Genomic DNA, 9,887 nt, shown 5'->3' on the forward strand with positions numbered 1-9,887 from the left:
CTATCTCCACTGGCGGATAATTAAACCATTTTATTTCTACTTGCACGTTGTTCTGGGGGGAGGGGGGTGGGGGAATGTAGGGTTGGGGGAGGGTAAGAGTCCATTCGCTCTTCTGCTTTCTCTCCCTCTTTCTCTCTCTCTCTCTCTCTGAAACTCTTGGGGTGAGAGGTGTCAGTTACATTAATGCGGGGAACATGAACAACTTTGATTGTGAACTTTCTCCAAAGGTCTGTTATCGGAGAGACAGAAAGATGCTGTGCTGGCAGGACAGAGAGAAATGAACACCGAGGACTCTTCGCCCAGGTAAATTCACATTGTTGTGCAGCCTGCTTGGTGTTCAGAAATCGTCTTCACGCAGCAATCTTACAGAAAGTCTATTGCAAAGCGGGCATCGCTTTCTTTGCTGCGACCGCGCAGCAGTTAACATCTGAGCCCCAAGTGTCCCAGATGAAGAGAATCCGTGTGAAACCTTCACTCACTGAGAGTCATCCCCACCGCCCTGAGCTGAGGGACTGCAGGCAGTCCAACACGGAAGGGACGGTTAAAAATGAACCATTTTTGCTCCCTCAGCAACACGTAGCATCATTCTCGCGCAGACAGAAGCCATTCAGCCCATGGATTCCACGGCGACTGTCTGTCACTTGTCTCTCTCTCTCTCTCTGAGGTTATTCACAATCGGTGGTATCCGTCCAAAAAGTGGGGGACGATGTCTGAGTTTCAACTTTAACAGCTCATTAGCATCGTAGAGAACCGGTTTTGCGATTCAGTTCAGAGGAAACCGACCAAGAACAGAATACCACTGAGACCTCTAAAACCCATGCCGTTTGAATGGAGTGGATCGATATGAACATATCGGCAAGTAGATGCAAAGGCAGCTTGCTAAAGAAAGCAGATCAAGGTGACAGTGAACGATAGCAGAGGATGGTTTCGATCCATCGACCTCTGGGTTATGGGCCCAGCACGCTCCCGCTGCGCCACTCTGCTGCCGCTTGGGTAGCTGGTTGCACAGAACACTTCAGGCTTTTGTCTGGCACGCGGCAGGCACCTTCGAGCCTGATGTCAAAGACCTCCACTGCTGTCGTGTGATATGCTGTTTCGCAGACGTATGGAGGCTGTGTAAATATAAACTTTTTTCTAAATTCCCACATTCTGTCGGTCGAACTGTGATTTCACACTGAATCACAACATGTGTCACAGCGCAGACGGAGGCTCTGCGGCCCACCTTCGCTCTGCTGGTTCTACACTTAAGTAAACGTGTGACTCTAGTCGTTTCATTCTCTCACCTTCTCAGCGGAAATCTGCACATCTGAACGTGACCACCGAATTCCCTTTTGGGTCCATTGAATCTTCCTCTTTGTCAATGTCAGACAGGGACTTACTGACCCTCACCACTCCCTGTACGAAAACGTTCTTCCTAATGTCACTTTTACTTCTTTTCCTCGTGACTTAAAATTCTGCCGAATCGTTATGGATCCTTTCAGGCGTGGGAGCATTTTCACAACATTATTTCCTGTTTCTAGGTCCCTCATGACTTGGAAAAGTTCGGTTCTCCGAGGAGAGCTGTCCCAATTTTCCAATCTACCTTGATTGCTGACATTCCTCAAACACCGCACCACTCACGTCAACCGGTTGAGCACTATGGTAAAAACAATGACTGCAGATGCTGGAAACCAGATTCTGGATTAGTGGTGCTGGAAGAGCACAGCAGTTCAGGCAGCATCCAAGTAGCTTGTTGAACACGATCTCCAACCATTTCATTTCTCTGTTTTCTGCCTCATTCGTACTCCAGGCAGCCCACGCTGGTTTCACGAAGGTGCTTTTTGAGAAAGTTAATCAGGCAGTTTTGCACAAGTCAAGTTAAAAAAAAACACGGGCTCGTCCGGGATTTGAACCAGGGACCTCTCGCAAATCAGCGCAGTAACAGACCCTTAACGAGAATCATACGCCTAGACCAACGAGCCAGAAAGCACGCGCGCAGAAAATGCCCCAGACCTCTTGAGCGACCTGAGACATGCTCAGTATGAAATACATTTGAGATTGCTCTCAGAATTGCAAGCGGCAAAGACTTTCCCGAACAGCTGCTTCTCATCCAGTCTCCCTGCTGCTATTTCATTCCACCGCATTCGCTGCTCACAGTGTCGTTTGCCCAACGTAGCATGAAGCATAAACTGGGTGACTGCTTCGCAGAACATCCCGCTTCTGCCCGCAGAAACTCAAGGCCCTGACCTTGCGGTTGTCTGCCACTTTAACACATCACCCTGTTCCCTGGCCAACATCCCTGTCTCAGGCTTGCAGCAGTGTTCGAGCTCCAGATGAAAGAACAACATCTCATTTTCCACTTGGAGACCTTACAGCCCTCCGGTCTTCAATATCGAGTTCTATAACTATAGGGCCTGAACTCCCCCATGTCCTTGACCCCTACCACACAAAAGACTCCTGTTTATCACCTCGTCTGCTATGACACACGACGTATTGTTAGCCACTAACAGTCTCCATTAACAGTTATTCGCATTCTCACGCGGATCGTTATTCACTCCTACGTCCTGCCTATTGTTCTCTCTCTGAGCTGGCGGCAAACACAGCAATGAACATTGGAGACTCTGAGCCAGCTGAAACTTGCTCAGTGTGAAGTACATTCCACATTGCTGCAAGAATTGCAAGCAGCAAAGCCTTTCCAGAACATCTGCTTGTCATTCTGTCCCCGGGGGGGGCTGATGTTTGTCTCATCCCCAGGAACTGGACTATCTCCACTGGCGGATAATTAAACCATTTTATTTCTACTTGCACGTTGTTCTGGGGGGAGGGGGGTGGGGGAATGTAGGGTTGGGGGAGGGTAAGAGTCCATTCGCTCTTCTGCTTTCTCTCCCTCTTTCTCTATCTCTCTCTCTGAAACTCTTGGGGTGAGAGGTGTCAGTTACATTAATGCGGGGAACATGAACAACTTTGATTGTGAACTTTCTCCAAAGGTCTGTTATCGGAGAGACAGAAAGATGCTGTGCTGGCAGGACAGAGAGAAATGAACACCGAGGACTCTTCGCCCAGGTAAATTCACATTGTTGTGCAGCCTGCTTGGTGTTCAGAAATCGTCTTCACGCAGCAATCTTACAGAAAGTCTATTGCAAAGCGGGCATCGCTTTCTTTGCTGCGACCGCGCAGCAGTTAACATCTGAGCCCCAAGTGTCCCAGATGAAGAGAATCCGTGTGAAACCTTCACTCACTGAGAGTCATCCCCACCGCCCTGAGCTGAGGGACTGCAGGCAGTCCAACACGGAAGGGACGGTTAAAAATGAACCATTTTTGCTCCCTCAGCAACACGTAGCATCATTCTCGCGCAGACAGAAGCCATTCAGCCCATGGATTCCACGGCGACTGTCTGTCACTTGTCTCTCTCTCTCTCTCTCTGAGGTTATTCACAATCGGTGGTATCCGTCCAAAAAGTGGGGGACGATGTCTGAGTTTCAACTTTAACAGCTCATTAGCATCGTAGAGAACCGGTTTTGCGATTCAGTTCAGAGGAAACCGACCAAGAACAGAATACCACTGAGACCTCTAAAACCCATGCCGTTTGAATGGAGTGGATCGATATGAACATATCGGCAAGTAGATGCAAAGGCAGCTTGCTAAAGAAAGCAGATCAAGGTGACAGTGAACGATAGCAGAGGATGGTTTCGATCCATCGACCTCTGGGTTATGGGCCCAGCACGCTCCCGCTGCGCCACTCTGCTGCCGCTTGGGTAGCTGGTTGCACAGAACACTTCAGGCTTTTGTCTGGCACGCGGCAGGCACCTTCGAGCCTGATGTCAAAGACCTCCACTGCTGTCGTGTGATATGCTGTTTCGCAGACGTATGGAGGCTGTGTAAATATAAACTTTTTTCTAAATTCCCACATTCTGTCGGTCGAACTGTGATTTCACACTGAATCACAACATGTGTCACAGCGCAGACGGAGGCTCTGCGGCCCACCTTCGCTCTGCTGGTTCTACACTTAAGTAAACGTGTGACTCTAGTCGTTTCATTCTCTCACCTTCTCAGCGGAAATCTGCACATCTGAACGTGACCACCGAATTCCCTTTTGGGTCCATTGAATCTTCCTCTTTGTCAATGTCAGACAGGGACTTACTGACCCTCACCACTCCCTGTACGAAAACGTTCTTCCTAATGTCACTTTTACTTCTTTTCCTCGTGACTTAAAATTCTGCCGAATCGTTATGGATCCTTTCAGGCGTGGGAGCATTTTCACAACATTATTTCCTGTTTCTAGGTCCCTCATGACTTGGAAAAGTTCGGTTCTCCGAGGAGAGCTGTCCCAATTTTCCAATCTACCTTGATTGCTGACATTCCTCAAACACCGCACCACTCACGTCAACCGGTTGAGCACTATGGTAAAAACAATGACTGCAGATGCTGGAAACCAGATTCTGGATTAGTGGTGCTGGAAGAGCACAGCAGTTCAGGCAGCATCCAAGTAGCTTGTTGAACACGATCTCCAACCATTTCATTTCTCTGTTTTCTGCCTCATTCGTACTCCAGGCAGCCCACGCTGGTTTCACGAAGGTGCTTTTTGAGAAAGTTAATCAGGCAGTTTTGCACAAGTCAAGTTAAAAAAAAACACGGGCTCGTCCGGGATTTGAACCAGGGACCTCTCGCAAATCAGCGCAGTAACAGACCCTTAACGAGAATCATACGCCTAGACCAACGAGCCAGAAAGCACGCGCGCAGAAAATGCCCCAGACCTCTTGAGCGACCTGAGACATGCTCAGTATGAAATACATTTGAGATTGCTCTCAGAATTGCAAGCGGCAAAGACTTTCCCGAACAGCTGCTTCTCATCCAGTCTCCCTGCTGCTATTTCATTCCACCGCATTCGCTGCTCACAGTGTCGTTTGCCCAACGTAGCATGAAGCATAAACTGGGTGACTGCTTCGCAGAACATCCCGCTTCTGCCCGCAGAAACTCAAGGCCCTGACCTTGCGGTTGTCTGCCACTTTAACACATCACCCTGTTCCCTGGCCAACATCCCTGTCTCAGGCTTGCAGCAGTGTTCGAGCTCCAGATGAAAGAACAACATCTCATTTTCCACTTGGAGACCTTACAGCCCTCCGGTCTTCAATATCGAGTTCTATAACTATAGGGCCTGAACTCCCCCATGTCCTTGACCCCTACCACACAAAAGACTCCTGTTTATCACCTCGTCTGCTATGACACACAACGTATTGTTAGCCACTAACAGTCTCCATTAACAGTTATTCGCATTCTCACGCGGATCGTTATTCACTCCTACGTCCTGCCTATTGTTCTCTCTCTGAGCTGGCGGCAAACACAGCAATGAACATTGGAGACTCTGAGCCAGCTGAAACTTGCTCAGTGTGAAGTACATTCCACATTGCTGCAAGAATTGCAAGCAGCAAAGCCTTTCCAGAACATCTGCTTGTCATTCTGTCCCCGGGGGGGGCTGATGTTTGTCTCATCCCCAGGAACTGGACTATCTCCACTGGCGGATAATTAAACCATTTTATTTCTACTTGCACGTTGTTCTGGGGGGAGGGGGGTGGGGGAATGTAGGGTTGGGGGAGGGTAAGAGTCCATTCGCTCTTCTGCTTTCTCTCCCTCTTTCTCTATCTCTCTCTCTGAAACTCTTGGGGTGAGAGGTGTCAGTTACATTAATGCGGGGAACATGAACAACTTTGATTGTGAACTTTCTCCAAAGGTCTGTTATCGGAGAGACAGAAAGATGCTGTGCTGGCAGGACAGAGAGAAATGAACACCGAGGACTCTTCGCCCAGGTAAATTCACATTGTTGTGCAGCCTGCTTGGTGTTCAGAAATCGTCTTCACGCAGCAATCTTACAGAAAGTCTATTGCAAAGCGGGCATCGCTTTCTTTGCTGCGACCGCGCAGCAGTTAACATCTGAGCCCCAAGTGTCCCAGATGAAGAGAATCCGTGTGAAACCTTCACTCACTGAGAGTCATCCCCACCGCCCTGAGCTGAGGGACTGCAGGCAGTCCAACACGGAAGGGACGGTTAAAAATGAACCATTTTTGCTCCCTCAGCAACACGTAGCATCATTCTCGCGCAGACAGAAGCCATTCAGCCCATGGATTCCACGGCGACTGTCTGTCACTTGTCTCTCTCTCTCTCTCTCTGAGGTTATTCACAATCGGTGGTATCCGTCCAAAAAGTGGGGGACGATGTCTGAGTTTCAACTTTAACAGCTCATTAGCATCGTAGAGAACCGGTTTTGCGATTCAGTTCAGAGGAAACCGACCAAGAACAGAATACCACTGAGACCTCTAAAACCCATGCCGTTTGAATGGAGTGGATCGATATGAACATATCGGCAAGTAGATGCAAAGGCAGCTTGCTAAAGAAAGCAGATCAAGGTGACAGTGAACGATAGCAGAGGATGGTTTCGATCCATCGACCTCTGGGTTATGGGCCCAGCACGCTCCCGCTGCGCCACTCTGCTGCCGCTTGGGTAGCTGGTTGCACAGAACACTTCAGGCTTTTGTCTGGCACGCGGCAGGCACCTTCGAGCCTGATGTCAAAGACCTCCACTGCTGTCGTGTGATATGCTGTTTCGCAGACGTATGGAGGCTGTGTAAATATAAACTTTTTTCTAAATTCCCACATTCTGTCGGTCGAACTGTGATTTCACACTGAATCACAACATGTGTCACAGCGCAGACGGAGGCTCTGCGGCCCACCTTCGCTCTGCTGGTTCTACACTTAAGTAAACGTGTGACTCTAGTCGTTTCATTCTCTCACCTTCTCAGCGGAAATCTGCACATCTGAACGTGACCACCGAATTCCCTTTTGGGTCCATTGAATCTTCCTCTTTGTCAATGTCAGACAGGGACTTACTGACCCTCACCACTCCCTGTACGAAAACGTTCTTCCTAATGTCACTTTTACTTCTTTTCCTCGTGACTTAAAATTCTGCCGAATCGTTATGGATCCTTTCAGGCGTGGGAGCATTTTCACAACATTATTTCCTGTTTCTAGGTCCCTCATGACTTGGAAAAGTTCGGTTCTCCGAGGAGAGCTGTCCCAATTTTCCAATCTACCTTGATTGCTGACATTCCTCAAACACCGCACCACTCACGTCAACCGGTTGAGCACTATGGTAAAAACAATGACTGCAGATGCTGGAAACCAGATTCTGGATTAGTGGTGCTGGAAGAGCACAGCAGTTCAGGCAGCATCCAAGTAGCTTGTTGAACACGATCTCCAACCATTTCATTTCTCTGTTTTCTGCCTCATTCGTACTCCAGGCAGCCCACGCTGGTTTCACGAAGGTGCTTTTTGAGAAAGTTAATCAGGCAGTTTTGCACAAGTCAAGTTAAAAAAAAACACGGGCTCGTCCGGGATTTGAACCAGGGACCTCTCGCAAATCAGCGCAGTAACAGACCCTTAACGAGAATCATACGCCTAGACCAACGAGCCAGAAAGCACGCGCGCAGAAAATGCCCCAGACCTCTTGAGCGACCTGAGACATGCTCAGTATGAAATACATTTGAGATTGCTCTCAGAATTGCAAGCGGCAAAGACTTTCCCGAACAGCTGCTTCTCATCCAGTCTCCCTGCTGCTATTTCATTCCACCGCATTCGCTGCTCACAGTGTCGTTTGCCCAACGTAGCATGAAGCATAAACTGGGTGACTGCTTCGCAGAACATCCCGCTTCTGCCCGCAGAAACTCAAGGCCCTGACCTTGCGGTTGTCTGCCACTTTAACACATCACCCTGTTCCCTGGCCAACATCCCTGTCTCAGGCTTGCAGCAGTGTTCGAGCTCCAGATGAAAGAACAACATCTCATTTTCCACTTGGAGACCTTACAGCCCTCCGGTCTTCAATATCGAGTTCTATAACTATAGGGCCTGAACTCCCCCATGTCCTTGACCCCTACCACACAAAAGACTCCTGTTTATCACCTCGTCTGCTATGACACACGACGTATTGTTAGCCACTAACAGTCTCCATTAACAGTTATTCGCATTCTCACGCGGATCGTTATTCACTCCTACGTCCTGCCTATTGTTCTCTCTCTGAGCTGGCGGCAAACACAGCAATGAACATTGGAGACTCTGAGCCAGCTGAAACTTGCTCAGTGTGAAGTACATTCCACATTGCTGCAAGAATTGCAAGCAGCAAAGCCTTTCCAGAACATCTGCTTGTCATTCTGTCCCCGGGGGGGGCTGATGTTTGTCTCATCCCCAGGAACTGGACTATCTCCACTGGCGGATAATTAAACCATTTTATTTCTACTTGCACGTTGTTCTGGGGGGAGGGGGGTGGGGGAATGTAGGGTTGGGGGAGGGTAAGAGTCCATTCGCTCTTCTGCTTTCTCTCCCTCTTTCTCTCTCTCTCTCTCTCTGAAACTCTTGGGGTGAGAGGTGTCAGTTACATTAATGCGGGGAACATGAACAACTTTGATTGTGAACTTTCTCCAAAGGTCTGTTATCGGAGAGACAGAAAGATGCTGTGCTGGCAGGACAGAGAGAAATGAACACCGAGGACTCTTCGCCCAGGTAAATTCACATTGTTGTGCAGCCTGCTTGGTGTTCAGAAATCGTCTTCACGCAGCAATCTTACAGAAAGTCTATTGCAAAGCGGGCATCGCTTTCTTTGCTGCGACCGCGCAGCAGTTAACATCTGAGCCCCAAGTGTCCCAGATGAAGAGAATCCGAGTGAAACCTTCACTCACTGAGAGTCATCCCCACCGCCCTGAGCTGAGGGACTGCAGGCAGTCCAACACGGAAGGGACGGTTAAAAATGAACCATTTTTGCTCCCTCAGCAACACGTAGCATCATTCTCGCGCAGACAGAAGCCATTCAGCCCATGGATTCCACGGCGACTGTCTGTCACTTGTCTCTCTCTCTCTCTCTGAGGTTATTCACAATCGGTGGTATCCGTCCAAAAAGTGGGGGACGATGTCTGAGTTTCAACTTTAACAGCTCATTAGCATCGTAGAGAACCGGTTTTGCGATTCAGTTCAGAGGAAACCGACCAAGAACAGAATACCACTGAGACCTCTAAAACCCATGCCGTTTGAATGGAGTGGATCGATATGAACATATCGGCAAGTAGATGCAAAGGCAGCTTGCGGAAGGAAGCAGATCAAGGTGACAGTGAACGATAGCAGAGGATGGTTTCGATCCATCGACCTCTGGGTTATGGGCCCAGCACGCTCCCGCTGCGCCACTCTGCTGCCGCTTGGTAAGCTGGTTGCACAGAACACTTCAGGCTGTTGTCTGGCACGCTGCAGGCACCTTCGAGCCTGATGTCAAAGACCTCCACTGCTGTCGTGTGATATGCTGTTTCGCAGACGTATGGAGGCTGTGTAAATATAAACTTTTTTCTAAATTCCCACATTCTGTCGGTCGAACTGTGATTTCACACTGAATCACAACATGTGTCACAGCGCAGACGGAGGCTCTGCGGCCCACCTTCGCTCTGCTGGTTCTACACTTAAGTAAACGTGTGACTCTAGTCGTTTCATTCTCTCGCCTTCTCAGCGGAAATCTGCACATCTGAACGTGACCACCGAATTCCCTTTTGGGTCCATTGAATCTTCCTCTTTGTCAATGTCAGACAGGGACTTACTGACCCTCACCACTCCCTGTACGAAAACGTTCTTCCTAATGTCACTTTTACTTCTTTTCCTCGTGACTTAAAATTCTGCCGAATCGTTATGGATCCTTTCAGGCGTGGGAGCATTTTCACAACATTATTTCCTGTTTCTAGGTCCCTCATGACTTGGAAAAGTTCGGTTCTCCGAGGAGAGCTGTCCCAATTTTCCAATCTACCTTGATTGCTGACATTCCTCAAACACCGCACCACTCACGTCAACCGGTTGAGCACTATGGTAAAAACAATGACTGCAGATGC

General features: G+C 48.9%; 4 non-coding genes across 4 annotated transcripts; all 4 read right to left on the reverse strand.

The window, feature by feature from the left end:
• Positions 1-912: 912 nt before the first annotated feature.
• trnam-cau (transfer RNA methionine (anticodon CAU)) lies at positions 913-984 on the reverse strand. The gene has a single exon. It is a non-coding gene; the product is annotated as a tRNA-Met (tRNA).
• Positions 985-3,653: 2,669 nt separating this feature from the next.
• On the reverse strand, positions 3,654-3,725 carry trnam-cau (transfer RNA methionine (anticodon CAU)). The gene has a single exon. It is a non-coding gene; the product is annotated as a tRNA-Met (tRNA).
• Positions 3,726-6,394: 2,669 nt separating this feature from the next.
• On the reverse strand, positions 6,395-6,466 carry trnam-cau (transfer RNA methionine (anticodon CAU)). The gene has a single exon. It is a non-coding gene; the product is annotated as a tRNA-Met (tRNA).
• A 2,669-nt stretch (positions 6,467-9,135) lies between these two features.
• On the reverse strand, positions 9,136-9,207 carry trnam-cau (transfer RNA methionine (anticodon CAU)). The gene has a single exon. It is a non-coding gene; the product is annotated as a tRNA-Met (tRNA).
• Positions 9,208-9,887: the final 680 nt, after the last annotated feature.

This window comes from Chiloscyllium punctatum, chromosome 36, assembly GCF_047496795.1.
Source record: "Chiloscyllium punctatum isolate Juve2018m chromosome 36, sChiPun1.3, whole genome shotgun sequence".
Lineage (NCBI taxonomy): Eukaryota > Metazoa > Chordata > Chondrichthyes > Orectolobiformes > Hemiscylliidae > Chiloscyllium > Chiloscyllium punctatum.